Source organism: Diceros bicornis, chromosome 23 (assembly GCF_020826845.1).
Source record: "Diceros bicornis minor isolate mBicDic1 chromosome 23, mDicBic1.mat.cur, whole genome shotgun sequence".
Classification (NCBI taxonomy): Eukaryota; Metazoa; Chordata; class Mammalia; order Perissodactyla; family Rhinocerotidae; genus Diceros; species Diceros bicornis.
In genome coordinates, this window is record NC_080762.1 from 57,823,429 (window position 1) to 57,846,218 (window position 22,790).

At 46.2% G+C, this 22,790-nt stretch overlaps 1 long non-coding RNA gene across 10 annotated transcripts in view; it reads left to right on the forward strand.

Annotated features, from left to right (window-relative positions):
• The first annotated feature begins 10,639 nt into the window (after positions 1 to 10,639).
• The window catches only part of LOC131420605 (uncharacterized), a 41,808-nt gene continuing 29,657 nt past the window's right edge, over positions 10,640 to 22,790 (forward strand). For 4 of the 10 annotated variants that reach the window (XR_009223582.1, XR_009223576.1, XR_009223579.1 and 1 more), the window contains exon 1: positions 10,960 to 11,758. This is a non-coding gene — a long non-coding RNA (uncharacterized LOC131420605). Of the gene's footprint in view, positions 11,759 to 22,790 lie in introns of all 10 variants that reach the window. The other 6 variants (XR_009223577.1, XR_009223578.1, XR_009223574.1 and 3 more) reach the window with 4 other exon arrangements.

Below are 22,790 nucleotides of genomic sequence, written 5' to 3' on the forward strand. Positions count from 1 at the left end.
CTGTATGTAAAACTGATGGCGCCCTTCTCAGATACGTCTACAAGACATCTACTCCTCAGGGACAAGAGCAAAAACCAGATGCCGTCAGGTCAGGCACTCTGCTCCCTGCATAGGCAACACTGGCAGTCTGGGAATCTGATTTAAGGATCGGGCCAGGTTGGCAAAGCTCTGGAAAGCTGTGAGCCTGGGGACCCTGCAGAAGCCTTGGACCATGGCCCAACCCTGCTACAAACCAGTGTCAGGATGGTGGCAGGAGCCCCAGCCCCACTGAGATCGCAGAGGCCTCCTTTCCCTTATCCTGCAGGTCCCTTCAGGGGATGCATTTGCTTTGGATCTGGGTTTGCTTGGCTGACATCAGGGCCTGCTCAGCTGACCCTTCTCAACGATGTCCATGGAGAGTTTGGAATTTGGCTTACACCCCAACTCGCCAGCTAGAGTCCAGCTCTGTCTGCCCAACTGGGTCAATGCCTGGTGTCTCAGCTGAGCCCTGCCCACTTTCCACCCCACAGTCTGACCTTCTTGGCCCATCAGAGGCAAACCCTCATTTGTCACACTCCTTAGCAGCACTGCTCATAGGCTCCTGCCACACCCCAGTCCCCTCTCTGGAGACAGTGTCTTTAATCCAGAATGCATTTAGTCAGTGCAGTCATTGGTGGAGGAATTAGTCCTGGGTTTTCTCTCTTTTGTTAGCAAAGTTTTGCTAAAGATCTCTGTACTTGCTTTTCAAACAGCTGCCACACAACTCAGTTCTCTCTCCTTCCTCCATTCCCTCTGGCCTCTTCCAAGCCTAAGAGATGCCCATCTCTGTCTCCCTTTGTGCCAATCCTGTCAGCATGTCCTGATGGAGTCTCTGTGGTGGGCACCAAGCTGGGCACGGGTGAGACACAGCCAGAGGTGGATAAGTCAGATCCCTTCCCTGGAGGAGCTTCCAGCCTAAGAAGAGAGTCAGATACCCACAGAGGTAACTTATACTCCAACAAGGTGCACACCTCCTGCAGTGGGAGGGTCTCACCATGGAAGCCACAAGCGCTACCCAGAGGTTTTGCAGGACAAAACAGGATCCCAACTGCGCTGGCCCCGTGGTGTAGCAGTTAAGTGCACGAGCTCCGCTGCTGGCGGCCCGGGTTCAGATCCCGGGCCTGCACCGATGCACCTCATGTCAGGCCATGTTGTGGTGTCATCCCATATAAAAGTGGAGGAACATGGGCACAGATGTTAACCCAGGGCCAGTCTTCCTCAGCAAAAAGAGGAGGATTGGCATGGATTTTAGCTCAGGGCTTATCTTCCTCACAAAGAAAAAAAGGAGCCCAGCAAGTGTGTTATAGAATGGAAGGAATTGGAGCAGAGGGGATGGTGTGAACAAAGATGCAGGGTATGACAGGGTGTTGAGTGCAGGACAGCAGGGTTGGGGATGGCAGGAGGAACATGGGAAATAGGACTCAAGGCACAGAGTGGGCCCTGCAGAGGGGCTGACTGGGGAGGGGTCAAGGCGGCCCTCTCCATGTCAAAGTTGGTTTGCAAACCTGATTCCATGGCTACAGCTTTACCTTAAACCCTGAACTAAAGATCTCTGCAGTTTCTTGCAGAGTCAGGCTTGCAGGATTCTGAGTGCTACCAAGTCAGTAAAATATCACCACCATCTCTAAACTCCTACCCTGCCCTTTAGAGCTGCCTGAGCCATCCCAACTTACTTCCAATCATAAATGGGAGAAAAATAACTATTAAAACAATGAAATGGTGCCAAACTGAAGGTTCTAGAGGAGGGGAGGATTCTTCTCAGAGGAGGATGCTCCCTTTGTTTTAGATGGTCCTTGGAGCTTTTTGGTTACAAAAGATAAGGCCCAAGAGGGCTGTTTAGATGGAAAAGAAGAGACTAAGCAGAGCTGGATAGTTTTGCTTAATAAATTTTGTGCAGACTTTTGTTTGAGTATGCTCTCCCGTTACCTCTAGGGAGACATGGCTGTGGGTTGGGGCTCCAGGGATGGAAAGTATACATGGAGTAGAGACAGGGCCAATGTCCTTGATGTGTGACCTGTCCACAGCCCGCTTAGAAGGGCCTAATGCCTGGTTTCAGGCTCTGTTGTTGTTGCCTTGAAATTCTTAAGAGCCTTGCATTTTCATTTTGCACTGGACCCAGCAAAGTATTTAGCTGGTCCTGAAGAAAGTGTATACAAGGGTATATTGGTAAAGGATTAATGACCAGCTCTTAAAAAAAAAACTCTGACTGGTAGCACTGGCTGATTTCCATGGTGTAAACATTCCAACCTTGGCCCATTTTAAGCTACCAAAGGGCGAATAACAAGCTTGAAAGAGTCTTGAAAATTTCACAACAAACTTGCAAATTGGTATAAGCCAGCTCCAGCACATCACTGGACGGGGGCGAGGGTCTTGGCAGATAAAGAGATTATGAACACCCCCACCACCAACAAAATGGCGTTGGAAGCATGTGGAGAGAGGCCAGTGTGAGGAGAGGAGGTCAGCAAGAAATCCGTGTAGCAGGAAAGGCTGAGTGACAGAAGGGCAAGGATGTCTTCTATTCACCTTTAAGCCATTTTCTGTTTCAGTACTGCAAACACCTTCTACTGTATCTAAGCCTTTCAGAAAGTCTGGTCTATACTTGGCTTGTGTCAGAGGCTTGGGGACTGAAAGAGGAGCCAGTTGGGTGTCATTAGGTCTTTCCTGGATACTCTGGTTGTCCTCCTGGGACAGGGCAGGACTGTACTTCCCAAGCCCCTGAAGTTGAGTGTGTTCAAGTGACTCACTTTGTCCAATGAAATGTGAGCAGTGCTGTCAGGCACCATTTGCCACGTTGCTTCCCCTGCCACGGGACTGGTGAATTTCCTGATTGTGGGAGACCCATCAGCCTGTGACCCTGACTCTGAGTGAGAATGTTGTGGAGCGGAACCCACAATGGACACACAGTGTGAGAGAAAAAGCAATCTTTGTTGTTTTAAGCCACTGAGACTTGGGGGCTGTTTGTAATTGCAGCAGAATCTAGCTCCACCTGATGGACACAAGGAGTGCCCACACGGGGGTAAGGAGCAGTCAAGACCGAGTGAAGACAGCCACTGTGAGAAGTGATACAAGAAGCCAGGAGAGCAGAATTAGAAGCCAGACGTGGCCATGAAAATGGAAGACCCTAAAAATCCTCAGGAATAAGTGGGATGGGGCTTGAGGAATTTTTCTGACTATCAGGTGGACCATGAGAGCTTGAGGCCATCCAGCTGACACAGTGGTTCCCGAACATGCACCTTTTATCTGGCTCGTCTCCCCAGCAAGGAAGGAATAAGTTGTGGGGCAGCCACAGGCCAAGGATCTGCAGCCAGGAGACCCAAGGTTAAGCCTGGATTCTAGCAGTGGAAGTGACCTTGGAGTGACCTTGGATAAGTCCTCCCTCTTCTGTGGACCTCTGAGTTCTCAGATCCCTCCCAGCTCTGACTTTCTAAGACACTCTATCTTTGTCACGGGCGTCACTCATCACTTACTTGGCTTCTCAGTGCCTCCTGCCTACCTGATGGCCTACTACCTGGGAAATGGGCTCTGTTTCACCCTCCTAAAGCCCCTCCAGAGCACACAGGTGTCCTCTGCCCTGCAGGATGTGGATGTGTGTGTGTGAGTGAGAGTGAGTGAGAGTGAGAGAGAGTGAGAGACAGTGAGAGAGAGAGACTACAGCCAGAAGGCTTTACCAAGCTGATCTTTCAGTCTTCTTAAAGAAATCCTTTGCCCTGGAGAGTAATGCACTCAGTTGAAAACGTTGCTCCAAATTCCCACCAAACAGGCCTCTGCTGCCACACTGACAAACACACACACACACACACTCACTTTCACTCAAAACTGACCAGTTTTGTGCTCCCCAGCACCAGAGAGGGCCCTGCCTTTTGCACCCACCCCTTCTCTGGCCTACCAACACCTGAAACCTTTCAAGGCCATATGCGACATGAACCCACACCTTCTTTGGCCATAAAATGACTCATTTTCTAGCTGGGTTCACACCGCAAACTCTATTATGGCACCAATCACACTCTACCCCAATCAGACCTTAAGGGTAGTCCTGATGCCCATTCATTCATCAAGCCCTTACAGAGTACCTACTATGTGTGAGGCAGAAGGGACAGAGTGATAAAGGACACCCCTGCTTTCAAGGAGGTCTCACCAGGCCGGGTTGGGGACAGACACCCAAGGACCTGGCTCTGACATGGCATGCTGAGGGTGGGAAAGCCGTGGGAGCAGGGGGCAAGGAGAACATTCTGGGATGAGAGTCCCCAGGAGGAGGCATTCGAGCTTGGTAGGATCCCACCAGGCAGGGAAGCGTGGGGGTGGCAGGGGCACTCCAAACAGAAGCCCCAGCATGTGCAAAGGCCAAGATGTGCACAGCTCATGACCAGGGAGCACTGGCTGGATCCCCAAGTGATGAGGGAAGAGGAGCCTGGGGAAGAGGATGAGGCAGTGGTCAGCTGATCTTAGGCAGTTAGTGAATGAGTGAGTGAGTGAATGAATGACACCCGACACCCTTGATCATGAAGCCACTAACCTGGTGCTGGTCCCTAGACCTATTCCCTGGTCCCTAACAAGGACTCAGCTTGGTTTCAGGGATATGTGTAGGGCTAGGATAGATCTCAGAGTGAACCAGATGGTTTAGACTCGGGACAAGCCCCCATCCCAGGAGTGACATGGGAAGAGGCTATGAGAAGAGTGGCAAGACTAGCAAGTAGACAAGGAGACGTGGGTTCTAGTCCTGGCTCTGCCACCTCCCAGCTGTGTGAGCTTGGGCAGATGACTTGAGTTCTCTTAGTCCCCTTCCTCATTCAATCCTATGATTATAGCTATGGGGACTGACTAAGGAAGCATGTCTGACAGTGCCTGGTGCAGGGTAGAGGAGGTGTATGGAATCTGAAACTTTTGTTCAACCTCAAGTTCCGAGCTGACGTGACCATCAGTTCAGAGCTTGGCAGCGGCACCATAAGGTGGAATTGGCAACTTCAGATCTTTGAACATTCCAGGCAGAGCTGGCTTCAAAGTCATGTGATGGGGTCTTATGCTCAGAAGGCCCCATGCTTGGGGCTTCAAGTTCCGCAGTTGCAACCTTGTAGTTCTTAACCATTTCTCTTTTAATTTGTTTTCATGTGTAACATCTGATGGAACAATGGAGCACACCCCAGGGGCTTGGAGCCTCAGCCCCCATGTGTTCCTGCCTCCTGCTGCCTCACTGGGATGGTCTCTCAGCTGCTTGCTCCCCACATGCTGGCACCCCAGAACCCATGACCTCCTCTACCCTCTCTCTGGGAGCAAATGGGTCTAGTCAGCAAGGAAAACTCACATCCCTCCGTGAGTCACCCTCAACCCTCTTCAGGAGCCTCGGTGTAGGTGCAGTAAGAGTGGGTGCAGTGCAATCCCGATGGTGTCTCAGGGCAGGGTGAGGGACAATGCCTGGGCACTAGGTGGGTGACTCAGCAGGGACATCTTGCCCACCCCTCATCTAGGTACCAAGTGTATCATGGCACAGAGGTTAGAGGAGGTTGGAGGTTGAAATTGGGGGGGCGCCTGTCTGCCATGGGTGGGTTGGTGGGCTGTGAGAAGGGGAGGTCGACTTCCCCGACTCCACCCAGGGCCTTGCATTTTTCCCTTGCCTCAGGCCCTACAAATCATGCAGCCGACCCTCGTTAGAATCTATGTTTCCATTTTCCCATCCTCAGCTCAGAGTCCACGGTCCTCGTGTGACGTGGCCAAATGGCTCTGAGCATCTGGTGAACATGCTTGGATCTCTGGGGGACAAGAAGGCAGTGTCCTTCTTGAGGGGGGAGAGGCAATCACATCATTCGGCGCTGGGGTAGACAGCTGGTGAGGGGCGTCTAAGGGACAGAGAGCCAGCGCCTCCCAAGCTTTAATGTAAATGGCAATCGACTGAGATGTTGTGAAAGTGCAGATTCTGATTCCGGAGGTCTGGGCAGGGCCTGAGATTCTGCATTTCCAACATGCTCTTGCTTCATGGACCACATTTTGAGTAGTGAAGTTCTAGAAGGCTTAACTTAGCAACAGCATGGCCTCCAGACCAATGAGCCTGGAGCCGGTGAGCCCCTGTAGGAGCTCTTATGACAGGCAGAGAGAACGACTGCTTGGAACTGAGCCAGGAGCCCACACTATGATGACCTACCAGGACCCTGTGTCCCCAGACTCTTCAGCTGATAATGTGGGGATGCTTACTCAATGTGGTCATCAGCAGAGTAAATAAAAACTCGCCCATAAATAACCTCACTCAATCCTCACACCCTTGTCAGGCAAGTATAAAAAGGCTGTTTTATAGATGAAGGAATGGACGCATAGAGGATGGGGGGGGCGCACTCCAAGTTGCAACTGTCAAGTTGCAACTGTCAAGTGGCAGATCTGAACTCAGATCTGACTAAGGCCCTTCCCTCTCTGCCAGCATCACTAAATTTACTTTTGGAGACTGGCTTAGCTGTGGCTGGAAGCTGGTCCCCGCTGCCGGTCATGTGCCCCCCCGATCCTGCTGAAGCCTGGAGTGTGAGGTGTTGGGCCTGTGCCCTGGGCACCCTGGCCACCCTCTTCTGCACCCCTCGTCAGCAGTCACCTCTGCCTTCAGCCACTCTATATTGATCTCCCCATTCTCGATCTGCTGCCGTAGCTGCTTGGCCACTGTCTTCTCATCTCCACGATCTGCAGCAGGTGCAGGTACTTCTGCATCAGTGCTTAGTGCTCCCTGGCCAGGGTCTGGGAGCTGTGGACAGACAGACGTGGTAAGACACTGCCTTCTTGTCCCCCAGAGATCCAAGCAGAAGTGGGGCTCCCCCACTGACTGCTATTAGAAGATCCTGACTCCCAGACATGGTGCACAGGGACTTGACCTGGCTGCTGTGCTGTTATTGACTGCTCTGGCTCCTTCTCCAACTCCTGTCTCACACTCTGACCTCTGGTTCCTCTAACTGATCCTGTTCTCTCCCCTCCCCCTCCAATCCACCCCCCCGGGCCTTTGTACAGGCTCGCTTTCTTGTTAGGGGTAATGCATCCGGTAACTTTAACTTAGAGTCAATGCTCAAATGGAACAACAAAGCCTGGATGACAGCACATCTGTTTAGTACATCGTTCACTGAATATTTTGAACTCACTGTTGAGACCTACCGCCCAGAGAAAGAGATTCCTTTCAAAATACTACTGCTCACTGGTAAGTGCTATGGTTGCCATGGAGAGACTGATGCTGGTGTATGTCCCCCTCCACACACACACAGAAGTTAGCAAAAGTCTTATGACTCACATAATAGACGTCTCTGAGGAAAGCAGGGCCAAAATCACAAGCAGCTCTGAAATGGCTTGAGGGAGCAAGGAAAGAAACCAGGCCTGGGTTTTTATCGTGGTTGGAGGTTTTAAAGAAAAAATATTCAATGACACTTGTCAAAAATGGTAAGGCATATTTTATTCAGAACCACTGCAATATGTAGAGACCACTGTGATGGGATTCACAGCTGGGGAGAAATGAGATTGGGCTCGACTTTGAATGCAGCATGGGCAAGTGAGCATTCACGGCCAGGCAGCATGGTAGGGGTCAGGAGATGGAAAATTACTAAGAGAAAAAACAAGTGTTGGGGTTTATAGCTAACCTGACCTAACAGGATTATTACCGAAGCCAGGCCAGAGTTATCAGACACCACCTGAGGGATGGTGGGGGACGTGGAGGAGCCCAAGCAGATCTCGAGGGTGATCAGATCTACGGGTGTGGGTTCTGCTTAAACTGACTTAGCAAGGTTCTTACTAAAACTGGATTTTACAAGGAAGTGCACAGACAAACCTAGGAAAAGGTTCAGGATCCTGACTAAAGTTTGGTCAAAGCAAGAAATCTTTGCCAGGGTTGAGACCAGGGCGAGAGTTCTGCACACATACAGGGGCTTGTGTGGTTGGATCCGAAGCCAATGCCAGAGAAGGGAGCCTCTGGACTTGCTCTTCAGCTTGTCCGGTGTGGACATGAGGGGAAGAGGGAGAGGAGAGGCGTAAGCTGTCAGCACACATCAAAAAGTGCGGAGTCTGACTGCTCATTACAAGGACAAACATGCAAAGAAAAGCATGCATTCGCAATGGCTTGTTTTTATATAAAGAAACACTAACAGAAGCTCAAGAACGATCAGAACTGTGCACTGGGGGTGGCTGGAGTAAGTGCTGCCATCTTGCTGTCCTGTAGGCCACGGGGACCAGTTCCACATCCCATAGAGTATTGCCCAGAGCTCTACCCTCGTGGTGGTCCCACTCAGGGGTGGTGAGGAGGGGGACGGAGCCTGGGGGTGCAACAGCCTGAGGCCTGAGATGGTGTTCGCTGTGCGGCCACGATCTGCTCCCATTGGCCAGGCAACGAGGAGAAACCACCGTCTCCTTCCACAGGTAACTGGCCGCCACTGCCCAGTCAGCCCCCCATGAGGTCCAGCCTGAGGTGGGCAGCACTTTGTACTCGGGGCCTGTCCAGCAGGTGAGTCAGCGCTGGGTGCTGTGTAGCTGTGGTCTGCGCCACCGTCTCTGCTCGGGGCACCTCGGGCCACCATGGCCACCCCACAGCCACCAGCGCCCACCTTATGGCCTCCACCACCCTCTCACCCCCACCCTACAGCCACCCTGCTCTCCACTGATTTGGGCTAGTGTCAACAATGTCAAGTAACAGGATAGTCAGGAAACGCTCTTCCTTAGGTCACTATCTTCTTGGATTTGCTGTGACTTTTCTGCTCTTTTGATGGCAGGGAGCCTGCCTTGATCTCTGCAATCATGAATGTGGCTGAGCAAATGCAGCTTGTACCTGCTGGATGGATACACCTCCCAGATGCTCTGTTGCTAGAAGGTTCCTGGCAGTGCAGGGAAAGGTGGCTCTGCAGGTGGAGGTGAGTGCTGGAGAGGTGTCTGACAGCATCCTGGGCAGAGCAGGTCAAGGCCCACTCCTCATGGGAAGGCTGACCCTGTGGACTTGGACTCAGACAGCATCCTGGGAGGAGCAGGGTTCAGCCCACTCCTCAAGGGGAGATTTACACTTGGGACTCTGCATCTGACAGCATCCTAGGTGGAGCAGGGCGAGGCCCACTCCTCACGGGGAGGCTGACCCTGCAGACTGGGCATCTGACAGCATCCTGGGGGAGCAGGGCACGGTCCACTCCTCATAGGGAGGCTGACCATGTGGACTTGGATTCTGCATCTGACAGCATCCTGGGTGGAGGAGGGCACGGCCCACTCCTCACCGGGAGGCTTACCTCGGGGACTCGGTGAAGGGGCTCCTCTCTACACATCGTCCTTGGGCTCCTACAGCAGGGTGAGGGGTTTGCTTTCCCCCTGGCCTGGCTCCCTTCATGAGGGCTTCTGGAATTCAGCTAGTTCAATGAATCCTTTCCTGTGGACTCCACACTGGAGGTCCCAGAACAGTGCGCTGAAGACATTCTACTTTGAAAACCTCCTGGCAGATCATTTTGTTTCATGTTGCAGGTTGTTATTGAATTTTGAAAGACCTGAATGCCACTTGTTGTCTGTAGTCTTATTGAAGGTTTACAGTGGTTTGTTCTAATTTGGAAGTTGTTACAATCTATCCAAAGAACTAGTAACATGAGCTTGTTTCAGAGGTCAGCCACCCTGCTTTCTTGACGGTTTCCTGCAGAGCCTGTGTCCCAAAAGTTTTGTTACTGTTTTTGAGAATGAGGCAAAGCCCTGCAGAGAAGGTGGCTCTTGGCATGTGTCATGGTCTAATGTGGTCTGGGGGCAAATGAGGTAGGGGTCCTTTGGTAAATAGTCACAAAGCATTGAGAAAGGTTAGAAAGTCATGTTGCTTGGAACTCCCTGAGGACCTAGTATCCACCTCGTCTGGTCCACAGTGGCCTCAGGGGGGTTAGATGACCTCAAGTGGAACAGAAAGCCCTCGGGACAGACCCCCCCCAACTCCCCACGTGCAGTTTGGTCTAAATAGAGATTTTACCTTAATGAGGAGAAGAGATTATGAAGTGTCTTGGTCAGTACCTTGCAGGGGCTGGTTGACTTGTACAGGAAGCAGCTTTCCTCCTTGTAGTGGGAGGACAGGAGTAATACAGATCCACAGCTCTTGGGGTTGACCTCCCCTTGGCGGTGGTCTCGCATCCTCAGCTGCTTGAGCAGAGCTGGGGCCAGGCGCCCTGCTGGGTGCCTGGGAGGCTCTGCTGGCCAACACCTGGCCTGGCTTTGAAATAGGGGGACCAACCCTCCCCGTTTTAGCACCCAAAGTCTTGTATCCTAGGGACAGCAGGAGGATTGGGCAGCCATGAGCTTCTAAGAACTATTTCTGAGGCTTCTTGAAGCCTTTCCTGTTGTCTTGATGCCATCCTGTGTTATCTGCCAGAACGTCTGTGTCCCTACAGGGCACTTACCACAGCCTGGGAGGAGGTCCTCACCTTCCTTCCTTCTCTGCCCTACAGACGGTCACCTCCTTAAGTTAGACAGTGGGTCTTTCATGTTTCTATTCCAGTAATAAGTTGCAAGCAGGTGTTCCTTAAATCTTTACTAAAGGTTTAAATGGGCAAAGTGGCTACAGGTGTGGGTGTTCCCAAAAACACTTGTTTTGCTTTTATAGCTGATTATTTTAGGGGGAAACATTTAATTCTTTCTTTCTAATTACTTTTTCATTTATCCTTGCAGGCTTCACATAATGGGCTCAAAACATCTGGTCCAGTGGTTAAAAGCTGTTCACAGGGGTGACTGGACCCCACTAAGCATTCTTTCGTCTGTAGTGAATATTTCACCAAAAACAGCTCTAGGAAAGGCTGGAGGATCAGTACTATGTGCTCAAGCCATGGCCACGCCCTCCATCTTCCACCTGACCGAGAAGTGGGGGCTGAAGGCCACGGCCGCTCCAGGAGAAAGGACACTAGGAAGGCCACCGGGGGCCTGAGGAACATGTGCGTGAAGCAGATGGGAAAGGAGTTTCAGGTTTATTGTGGTCCTTGAGGGAAAAGCTGAGGGCCCAGCCGTGGTCCCGCAAGTGGAAGTAAACCGCTCTGCAGGGTGAACACGCACCCAGTGCCGCCCAGGAAGCTGCCAGTCAGGATTGGGCGCAATCTCTGGAAGGAACTCCAGGAGACAGTGTGGCCTCCACAGCATTAGGCAGCCAAGGAGATGCAAACACGTCTGCTGTAGATGCTGGTGATGAGACCCCCTCTTCCCAGCCAGGGCCTGCTGGGTAAGAGTGGCATTTCCGTGGATGACTTTATCCCTCAGGATCGGGGCGTGTAGATTTAATGGCTGGCTTCCTTCTTACAGTTTCTTCTCAGAGCACACTCAAGAGAGGCCATCTGTCCCTTGAGAGGCTGTTGACCAAAAGAGGCTGAAGAAGGATGTGGAGCCCAGCTGCAGCGGGACCAGCCTGGGGCCTGATGAGAGCTTGGCCCAGAACCCCCAAGTTCATCATTCACAATGATGCCTCAGAAACCCTCCCAGAGCCCCTCCACCCTCCGACGGATGTCACCCTGAAGCCAGCCGCAGAAGCTGTGCGGGGCGAGCACAGCAACACCGGCCCCACGTCCCTCAGCTGAGTCATCCTGTCAGCACTGGGGGCCCAAGATCTCCTCGACTGCTGCACTCCTACTGCTTCTGCTCCAGGGGGAACAGGAGCACGGGTGCCGCCTGCGGGAGCAGGTGGAGAAGAACGGTGAGCTGAAGAGGGGCAGCCGCCGACAACCAGGTGCACAAGCTGCAGGAGGAGCTGGACGAGCTGAAGGGAGGGGCTCCCTGCCTTAGCAGCCTGCTGCCCCCCGCCGAGGTCAGTCCCGGTGCTCGGGGCTCCCCCACTGCCTGCTCATCATGAGGGGTTTCCTGCTCCGCAGCAGATGGCCCCTGAGCACTTCTGTGTGCAGCATGCCTGCTGCTGTCTTGGGAGAAGGCTCTGCTGGTAGCTGCCCCTTGTAGACAGGGAGCCCAGGTTGCAGAGCTCACCCCGCTCGCTCTAGGGTGCTCCAGAGGCAGCGGTAGTTGTCAGGGTTTAGCAGGTGGGGAAGGAGGCATTGCAGGTCTGCTGGGAAAGCCAGACCTATGCAATGAATGGTTCCTGGATGGTTGGTTTTCCACTTGAACAGGAGAAAATCAGCTTCTGTTGCATCCCTCAAACAAATGTAAATTCCAATGAGTTAGGATCTAAATGTGAAATAAAATCGACATAGCAACTATTAGAACAGTTACAGGAGACTCTTAAAGTCATGGGGGGGTTCTTTCCCTTCATGTTTTAATGAATATCCTTGAACTGAAGTCATTTTGAACATTTTAATAATTTCTTTAAAATTTGAAACATCTTTTTGAGTAGAATACATTCTCTTTTGTAAAAATTAAAACACTCCAGAAATATACAAGCTAACAAGTGGTAAAAACTCCTATTTCTCACATACCTCCCAACTTTTATTCCTTGTTGGTAGTAAAATTTGGTGTGTAATCTCCTAGACTATTTCCTGTGCTTTACATACATATTTCTCTACCTGTACAAATAGGTTGGAATATTGTTGGTGTGTTTATTGGCTACATTTCTGATTTTCCTGCTCTTTTACAGTTTAGTCCTTGTAAACATTGGTTTCTCGATATTCCTTATGTATTGAGGGTACCATCTTTTGCCTGTTATACACCCATGGAGAACATTTCCCTACCACATTGTTCATTTAATCTGGATCAGTGCTTGTCTTCCCAGATGTCAGTAACACTTCAGGAGGGAAACGGCTCTATATGACAGGCTGTTCAGGACCTCCCGGACCCCCAGGGCAACAACCATTAAGAAAACACAAAGCAAGAAACAAAACCCATCCTGCGTGTTTCCAGATGCATCCCGGGGGAAGGACAGCTCCAGTCGAGGACCGCTGATGTCCTGGTCAGAGTTATCCCCTATGTTCTCCTATCACGTTAAAGCTGTTTCTGTAGTTTCTTGTACCTGATGCCTTTGTCTGTTCCTCTTGGTCAGATTGCGCAAGGTTTCTCACTGGTACAGGTCTTTCCAGACAGTCAGCCCTTGACTCCATTGCTCAGGTCTACATTGTTGTTCCTGTCTTGTGAATCCTCACTTCATTCTGCTGATGTTGGTTTTATTGTGGTGTTGTTCTGGCTCCTGGAGGGAAGTGCTCAGCTTCTTCGTGTACAGTTGATATTCCCTGATACCTGCAGTGGAGGCTGTGTCCCTTCTTCTGTTCCTTTGTCCCTACGCCATAGATTTGTCTCATGCTCCTCTCATTGCTATTCATTTCTAAAGAGGTTGTCCTGTCTGTCTGGATTCCCTCTTTAACCTGAGAGATTTCGAAGGGTTTGGATAGATTTTCAAGTGGATAGGTTGGGGGAGGGGAGCCAATATTTTGTGATTATTTTTTACTTTTATTGTTTTAAGGTCCGGTAATATGGTCACATAGATTTCTGCTTTTTGGACTCTTTAGAGATTTCACTGTGGCTTAGCACACAGTCCATTGTGGTGACTGTTTCATTGTGGTTTGAGAAGAATGTTTCCTCTCCACTAGTTGCTTATGTTGTTGTCCCTTGGGCTGAGTCTAGATCTAGCTTTTTTGTGTTCATCATCAGATCTGTTTCCTAACTTACTGTATCACTTGACTTGTGGATTTCTAAGAGAGGTAAGGTAGGTTTCCCTGTGATTCTTGAGATGCCTGTGTCTTATTGTTTGTCCAGTTTTGCTTTATGTTTCAAGACCATATTGTTAGGTGTATAAGTGTTCCTGACAGTTATCAACACAGAGAACCCCTTTTTGTCCCATTTAAAGTCTTATTTCTTTATCTCCTTATTTTCAACCATATTATATACCTTTATTTTATAACTATATTTTAACTCAACTCGAGAGCCTTCATCTTTTTATAGAGCAATTTGATCCATTTACAATTGTGATTATCAATAAATTGGAAGTTGAGTCTACCATTTAATTTAATTTTTAATTTGTTAGGCTTTCTCATGATTTTTCTATTCTTCTAGTGGGTGTCTTTCAGCTTTTAGGAACAACGATTTCTGCCTCTCTTTCTGTAAATGCTTAGAATCGATCAGTTCCTGTGTTCTACACTCCCAACTCATCACCTTCCACTCCCTAGCTCGAGACTGTCTGATCTTACTTAGTTCTATGTTCTTATTTTCCCCATCAAGCAACGATGGTTATATGCAAGTAGACGTTTTATTGGTTACTTTGTTCACTACTATTTATTGTTGCCAAATTTTTCCTCCTTTTTGGAAATATTTGATGCTACTTTGGAACTCATATGACAGTAAAATTTTGAAAGGAATCGAGTCTGAAATACTTCTTAGGTGCTGACACTGGGGAGCCAGCACCTATCCTCTTAAAGTTGCATCAGTGTGTCTGCAGAGTCAGGATGAGGTCAGAGATGTTTAAAACCATGGAATTGAATGAGGTCTCCTGGAGACACTGCAGCTGTAGAAGGGATGAGGGCCCAGCCTAGGAGCAGGCAGTGTTTACAGAGGTGCAGCTGAAGAGGGTCCAGGAAAGGAGACTGAAAGGTTGGAGCATGGAGTCGCAGGAGCCACGAGGGGAAAAGGGTATTGCAGAAAGGAGGGGTGCTCTGCTGGGTGGGATACAGCTCTGATCAGAATGGAGAAAAGATGGCTGGACTTGGCCACATGGGATCACTGGTGACCTCAGTCTCCTTGAGAGGGTGGGAATGAAGCTAGGTCTCGAGTGGGTGAAGGGGGGCCATGGGAGGGCAGTAGGGATGGGACACTTTACTTAAGAGGTTTAGCCATGAAGGGGAGTCAGGAAAGTGGACAATAGCCAAAAAGGAGCATGCGTCCAAGGGAGAGTTTTGTTTGTAAGGTGGAGATGAGCTAACAGTTGCTGCAGGTAGGACTGGATGGAGAGGAGGAGCCTGAGGGTCAGGGAGGAGCATGCTGGGCCCTGAGGAGATGCAGGGCTGGGCTTCACCGCCAGGGGAGGTGCAGAGAACAAGAGGACAGATGTGCTGGTGGAAAGGGCACCCTGTGCCTCTCTTCCTGTGTTCCTGGAGTGTGATGTGGGCAGTGGCTGGGAGTGGAGGGGCGATGCAGGAGGTGTTAGGTGAGCGGCAGGGAGAGGAGGGGGAGAGGGAGATGGCGCTCTGGTTGGTTTCCATGGCCCACCAGGAGCTCCCCACTGGGGTCCCCTGTCACCAGCTGCTGTCTCTCTTTGATGTCTTCCTCAAAATGTCAGCTCTCTTGATGGTTCTCAGGGCTATTATGAATTTGTTCAACAATCAAGGAATCTTTGGGTCATTTTTTAGGGATTTTATGTCAAGGGGACTCTACATGTGTTTATTCAGTCTATCATCTTTACCCAATACCTTTGTTTTTGGACCGATTCTGTACAACAGAACAGCCGAGCCAGTGGCCTGCAAGTTCCAGGGTTTGAGAGGTTTGCCCTCCAGAAAGCCGGTGATGATTGGGCTTCTCACAGGACGTGGTACACTGTCCCTGAGCCCGCTCTAACTGTGAGTGTCACAACGTTGTAAATCTTCTGGCAGTTCTGTCAGGGCCCATCGTTGGCATTTCTGTGACCAGCGAGGGCGAACATTTTTCCGTGTTCATTATCTGTCATTTCCCTGACTGTGCTGTCCCCTGCCTTGCTCACTGAGCTCTGAACCTTCCTGGTGGAACCAGGACGTTCACTCTCTATCCAGTGTGATTGCACATTCCCTCAGTGTACCCCTTGAGTACTTGCTTCAAAAATATGTTTTCTTCACATTCTTTGATTCTTTGTACATATAATCTAGATTTAACCTGGAGCTTTAAAAATGTTTTATTGTGGAAAACCTTTAACATACACAAATTAAACCGAAAAGTGTGATAGCCCCCCATGTCCCTATTATCCAGCTTCAACACATTAATATTCTGATATTCTTGTTTCCTCCATATTTCTACCCACTCCCTACCTTCCATTGATTAATTTTTAATTAATAGATTGTTTTTAGGAAAGTTTTAGATGGACAGAGAAATTCAGCAGACAGTGCAAAGCGTTTCTCCCTCCTCCCCTACAGTTTCCCCTACTGTTAACATCTTGCATGACCACCTGTGTTAGTGCAGTTCATTCCTTACAAGTGAGGAGCTGATGCTGCTACAGTGTTCGTAACCAAGTCAGTGGTTTACATTAGGGTTCACTGTCTCACTGTCACGTACTTGGATTTTGACAAATGCATAATCTCATGTATCCACCATGACAGAGCCTACAGAAGAATTGGATTGCCCTAAATTCCCTGTGCTCTGCCTCTTCATCCCTTGCCTTCCAACTCCTGGCAACACTGATCTTTATACTGTTTCTATGGTTTTGCCTTGTCTAGAATGTCGTGTGATTGGAATATATGAAAACTATGGAACAGAGTATATAACCTTCTCCAGTTGGGTTCTTTCACTTAACAATATGTATTTAAAAGTCCACTATGTCTTTTTGTGCCTTGATAGCTAATTTCTTTTTTTTTTCTTTTTGTATATTGAGTTAAAATATACATAACAAAAAGCGTGACATCTTAACCATTTTTAAGTGTATACTTCTGTGGCGTTAAATACATTTACGCTGTTGCACAGTCATCGCCACCATTCATCCCCATTACTCTTATAAATCTGAAACTCTATACCTATTAAAGGGTAAGTCTCCCTTCTCCCCTCCCCCAGCCCTTGGCAGCCACCATTCCACTTTCCATCTCTGTGATTTTGACTAATCTCAGTTCCTTGTGTTAGTGGAATCATACAGTATTTTTCTTTTTGTGACTGGCTTATTTCTGTTAGCATAATGTCCCCAAGGTTAATACACATGTAGCATATTGCAGAATTTGCTTCCTTTGTAATGCTGAATAATATTCTGTTTTATGGATATACTACATTTTGTGTACCCATTCATGTGTCAGTGGACACTGGGGTTGTTTCCACGTTTTAGCTATTGTGAATAATACTGCTATAAACATGGGTGTACAAATATCTCTTCAAGGCTCTGCTTTCAGATCTTTTGGGTGTATATCCAGAAGTGGAATTGCTGGATCATGTGATAATTCTATGTTCAATTTTTTGAGGAACATTCATACTGTTTTCCATAGCGGCTGCACCATTTTACATTCCTATCAACAGTGTACACGGATTCCCATTTCACCGCATCCTGTCCAACACATGTTGTTTTCTGTCTTTCCTGTAGCACTCATCTTAGTGGGTGTGAGGTGGTGTCTCATTGTGGTTTTGATTTGCATTTCCCTAATGATTAGTGGTGTTGAGCGTCTTTTCATGTGCTTATATGCCATTCATAAGTCTTTGGAGAACTGTCTCTTCAAGTCCTTTGCCCATATTTGAATTGGCTTGTTTTTTAGTTGTTCAGTTTTAAGACATCTCTGTATATTCCGGATACCAATCTCTTGTCAGAAATATGATTTGCAAATATTTTCTCCCACTCTGTGGGTTGCCTTTTTACTCTATGCACAGTGCCTCTTGATGTACCAACTTATAAAATTTTCGTGGAGTCCAATTTGTCTGTTGTTTTTCTTTCGTTACCTGTGCCTTTGGTGTCATATCCAAGAAATCATTTGCAAGTCCGGTGTCATAAAGATTTTGTCCTGTTTTCTTCTAAGAGTTTTCTTATTTTAGGTCTTACATTTATATCCTTGAGTTAATTTTTGTATATGCTGTTGGATGAGGGTCCAAGTTCATTCTTTTGCATGCAGATATCCAGTTTTCCCAGTACCATTTGTTGACAAGAAACCTTTCTCCATTGCACTATCTTGGCACCCTTGTCAAAAATCACTTGACCATATATGTGAGCGTTTGTTTCTGGGCTAGCTATTCTATGCCATTGGTCTCTATGTCTGCCTTTATGCCAATACCATACTGTTGATTACTGTGGCTTTGTAGTAAGTTTTGAAATCAGGAAGTGTGAGTCCTCCAGTTTTGTTCTTCTTTTTCAGGATTGTTTTGGCTATTCTGAGTCCCTTGAGATTCCATGTGAATTTTAGGACGGGTTTTTCTATTTCTGCAAAAAATATCATTAGGATTTGGATAGGGATTACATTGAATCAGTAGACTGCTTTGGGTAATATTGACACTTTAACAATACTAAACCTTCCAATCCATGAATATGGGATATCTGTCCATTTATGTATGTCTTCTTTAATTTCTTTCTGAAATGTTTCGTAGTTTTTATGGTGCAAGCCTTTCACCTCCTTGGTTAAGTTAATTCCTAAGCATGTTATTCTTTCTGATATAAATGAATTGTTTTTGTAATTTCCTTTTCAGAGAGCTCCCGGTTCATGTATAGAAATGCAACTGATTTTTGTGTATTGACTTTGTATCCTGCTACTTTCCTGAATTCTCTGTTAGATCAAATGGCTTTTTGTGGAGTCTTTCCAATTTTCTACATATGAGATGATATCATCCTCAAACAGAGATCGTTTTACTTCTTTCTTTCCAATTTGCATGACTTTTATTTATTTATTTTTATTGCCTCATGGTTCTGGCTTGAACTTCAGTACTGTGTTGAATAGAAGTGGTGAAAGTGGGCATCCTTGCCTTGTTCCTGATCTTAGTGCTTTCAGGAAAAGCTTTCAGTCTTCCATCACTGAGTTTTGTGTTTGCTGTGTGCTTTTCCTCCTATTCCTTGTTTCTCGAGTGTTTTATCATGAAAGGGTGTTGAATTTTGTCAACAGGTTTTTGTCCATCAATCGTGATGGTCCTGTTTTTTCCCCTTCATTTTCTTGATGTTGCATATTACATTGATCGATTTTTGTGTGTTAATCTACCCTTGTATATCAGGAATAAATTTCACTTGGTGGTAGTGTATAATTCTTTTAATACGCTGTTGAATTCAATTTGTTAGTATTTTGTTGAGGATTTTTGTATCTATGTTCATCAGGGGTAATTGTCTGTAATTTTATTTTCTTTTATTGTCCTTGTCTAGTGTTGGTATCAGGGTAATTCTGGCGTCGTAAAATGAGTTTGGAAGTATTCTCTCTTTTTCAATATTTGACAGAGTGTAAGAAGGCTTCTTTTTAAAACTTCTTTATATGTATGGTAGAATTCACCATTGCAGTCATATGGTCCTGGGTTTTAATTTGTTGAGAGATTTTTTTTTTATATTTCTTGAAATATTAGTGACATATAACACATGTAAGTTTTAGGTGTTCAAGATGATGATTTGTGAAAGAATTACCACAATACAGTGAGTTAGCACCTCCATTCCCTCACATAATTAACTTGTTTTTTCTAGCGATCACTTTTAACATCTACTCTCTTAACAACTTTCAAGTCTATAATATATTATTGTTAATTATGGTCACCATGTTGTACATTAGATCCCCAAAGCTTATTCATTTTACAGCTAGAAATTTGTGCACTTTGACTTACCTCTCCCCGTTTCCCCCACGCCCAAGGTCCTGGCAAACACCATTCTAGCCTCTATTCCTTTGAGTTGGGCTTTTTTAGATTTCACATATGGGTGAGAATATATAAATTTGTCTTTGTCTGTCTGACTTATATCACTTAGCGTAATGACACAAGTTCCATCTGTGTTGTTACAAAATGCAGGATTTCATTCTCTTGCATGGCTAAATAATATTCCATTATATATTTCATGTATATATACATATGTCTGACATTTTCTTTATCTATTTATCCATTGATGGACACATGGCTTGTGTCCACGTCCTCAGTTTGTGATTAATGCTGAAATGAACATAGGGGTGCAGATATCTCTTCAGAATAGTGACTTCATTTCCTTTGCATATACAAGCAGAAGGGGAATTGCTCATTTATATAGTATTTCTATTTTTATTTTTTTGAGAAAATTCCAAATTTTTTCCATAGTGACTGTAGGAATTTACATTCATACCAACAGTGCACAGTGTTCTCTTTTCTACACAGCCTCGTCAACACTTGTTGTCTGTTGTCTCTTTGAAAATAACCATTCTAGCAGATGTGAGGTGATATCTCATTGTAGTTTTGATTTTATTTCCCTGATGATGAGTGATTACGAGCATCTTCTCATGTACCTGTTAACCATTTTTATGTCTTCTTTGGAAAAGTATCTATTCAGGTCCTTTGACCATTTTCATATTGTTTTGTTGGTTTCTTTGCTGTTGAGTTGTAAGAGTTTCTTATATACTGTGGATATTAACCCCTTAATTTGCCAATTATTTTATTTGCTGTGCAGAAGATTTTTAGATTGATGTCATCCCACTTGTTCAGTTTTACATTTGTTGTTTGCACTTTTGATGTTATATCCAAGAAAATCATTGTCAAGATGAGTTTCTTGGGGCTGTTTTCTCTATATTTTCTTCTAGTTGTTTTATATTTAGTGTCTTGCATTTAAGTCTTTAATTCAATTTGGGATTACTTTTATTTATTTATTTATTTATTTATTTTTCCCCCAAAGCCCCAGTAGATAGTTGTGTCATAGCTGCACAGAGAAATCCTTCTAGTTTCTGTATGTGGGACACAGCCTCAGCATGGCCAGAGAAGCGGTGCGTCAGTGCAGGCCAAGGATCCGAACCCGGGATGCCAGCAGTGGAGCTCATGCACTTAACCGCTAAGCCACGGGGCCGGCCCTGGGATTACTTTTAGAGTGTTGTAAAATAGGGGTCCAATTTCAGTTTTCTGCATGTGGTTATCCAGTTTTCCCAACACCATTTATTGTAGAAACTATCTGTTCCCCATGCAGTCTTCTTAGCTGACTCATCAACTTTTAGCAAAGTGTATGTGTGTGGTTTTATTTCTGGGCCTTTGATTCTGTTCTAATGGTCTATGTATCTCTTTTTACACCTGTATCATTACCGTTTTTATTACTATAGATTTGTAATAAAATTTGAAATCAGGAATGTGATGCCTTCAGCTTTTTCTTTCTCAGGGTTGTTTTGGTTATTGGAGGTCTTTTGTGGATCCATATGAATATTAGGATTGTTTGTCCCATTTCTGTGAAAAATGTCATGGGAATTTTACTAGGAATTGCATTGAATCTTGAGATGGCATTGGGTAGCATGGACATTTTAACAATATTAATTCTTCTGATCCATGAACATAAGATATCTTTTCATTTCTCTGTGTCTTTGATTTCTTTCATCAATGTCTTATAGTTGTCAGTGTCTAGATCTTTCACCTTCTTGGTTAAATTTATTTATGAGTATTTTACTGTTTTTGATGCTATTGTAAATAGGATTTTTTTCTTTATATCTTTTTTAGATAGTTCATTGTGAGTGTACAGAAAGGCAACAGATTTCTACATGTTGATTTTGTCTCCTGCAGCTTGAGTGAATTGGTTTATTAGTCCTAAAAGTTTGGGGGGGAGTCCTTACGTATTTCTCTATATAAAATCATATCATCTGCAAACAGAGACCACTTTGATTCTTCATTTCCAATTTAGATGTATTTTATTTCTTTTTGTTGCCAAATGTCTCTGGGTGAGACTTGCAGCAGTATGTTGAAGAGTGGTGTTGAGACTGGGCACCCTTGTCTTGTTCTTTGTCTTAGCAAGAAAGCTTTCAACCTTTCACTGTTCAATATGATGTTAGCTGTGGGTTTTGTCATGTAAACCTTTTATTATGTTCAGGTATGTTCTTTCTGTAACCCTTTATTAAGAATTTTTATCATGAATGGCTGTTGAATTTTGTCAAACTGCTTTTTCTGCATCGATTGAGATTATTTTGTGATTTTTATCTTTCATTCTGTTAATGTGGTGTATCACATTCATTGATTTGCATCATGTTGAACTTGATCATGTTGTTTGATCCTTTTTTTGAGTTCAGATAGTTTTGTTATAATGTGTCTTGGAGAAGAAAATTTTAGTTTGAAATTTTAGGTTGACAGATTGGTTTCAAGACCTTGGATGTGTAAATCTCTCTCCAGATTTGGGAAGGTGTCAGCTGCTATTTTGTTTAAGTAAACACTCTTTTCCTTTATCCCTGTCTTCTCCTCTGGTACTTTAATAATGCTTATCTATTTCTTTTCATGGTATCCCATAATTCACACTGCCTTTCCCCATTCCTATCCATTCCCATTTTTCTTTTTGCTTCTTTGACTGGATGATTACAAATGACACATCTGCTTGTTCACTAATTATTTCTTGTTATAGTTGAATCTGATCTAGAAGCTCTCTATTGAATTCTTCAGTTCAGACATTGTTCTTCAACTCTAGGATTTCTGTTTGTTTTTCCTTAATGATTTCTGTTTCTATAGTGAATTTCTCACTTGTTCATGCACTGTTTCCTTATTTCATTTAGTAGTCTATCTATGTTTCCTTAGAGTTTTACGAATTTCTCAAAGAGGGTTGTTCTGAAGCCTTTGTCACATAGTTCCTATATCTCCATTGCTTGGTCAGTCATTGGAGTTTTATTCTTTTTCTTTGGGGGTGTGATGGGTTTTTGATTATTCATGATCCTTGTGGCCTTCCATTGGTGTCTGCAAATTTGAGGAAGTAGGCACCTCTTCCACACTTTACAGACTGGCTTTAGCAAACCAAAGCCTTCTCAGTCATCCCATCTAGGGGTCCTGTGTAGGCCATCTGGTAGTGTCCAGGTGCAGGCTTGCTGCTGGAGTCCTTGGGCAGCCTGGTACTGGGGTGAGTGGAAAGCTTGGGTCTATGGTATTGTGTCTGGCCCTGGGCACAGCTGGGACCCTGAGTTCATAAGTAGCCCCACTGGAGCCTGGTTTGGCAGGTCCTCATTGAGAGCCTGCAGCCACAGGAGTCATCCAGGGCCATGAGAGTTCGCCAGTGCTGGGATGAGCTGAGAGCCTTGGTTCATGGGAGACTGCAAGGAGCCTGGCACCACGAGAGACAGCTTGTGCTGTGGTAGGCCAGATGTCTGGATTCCTGGGAG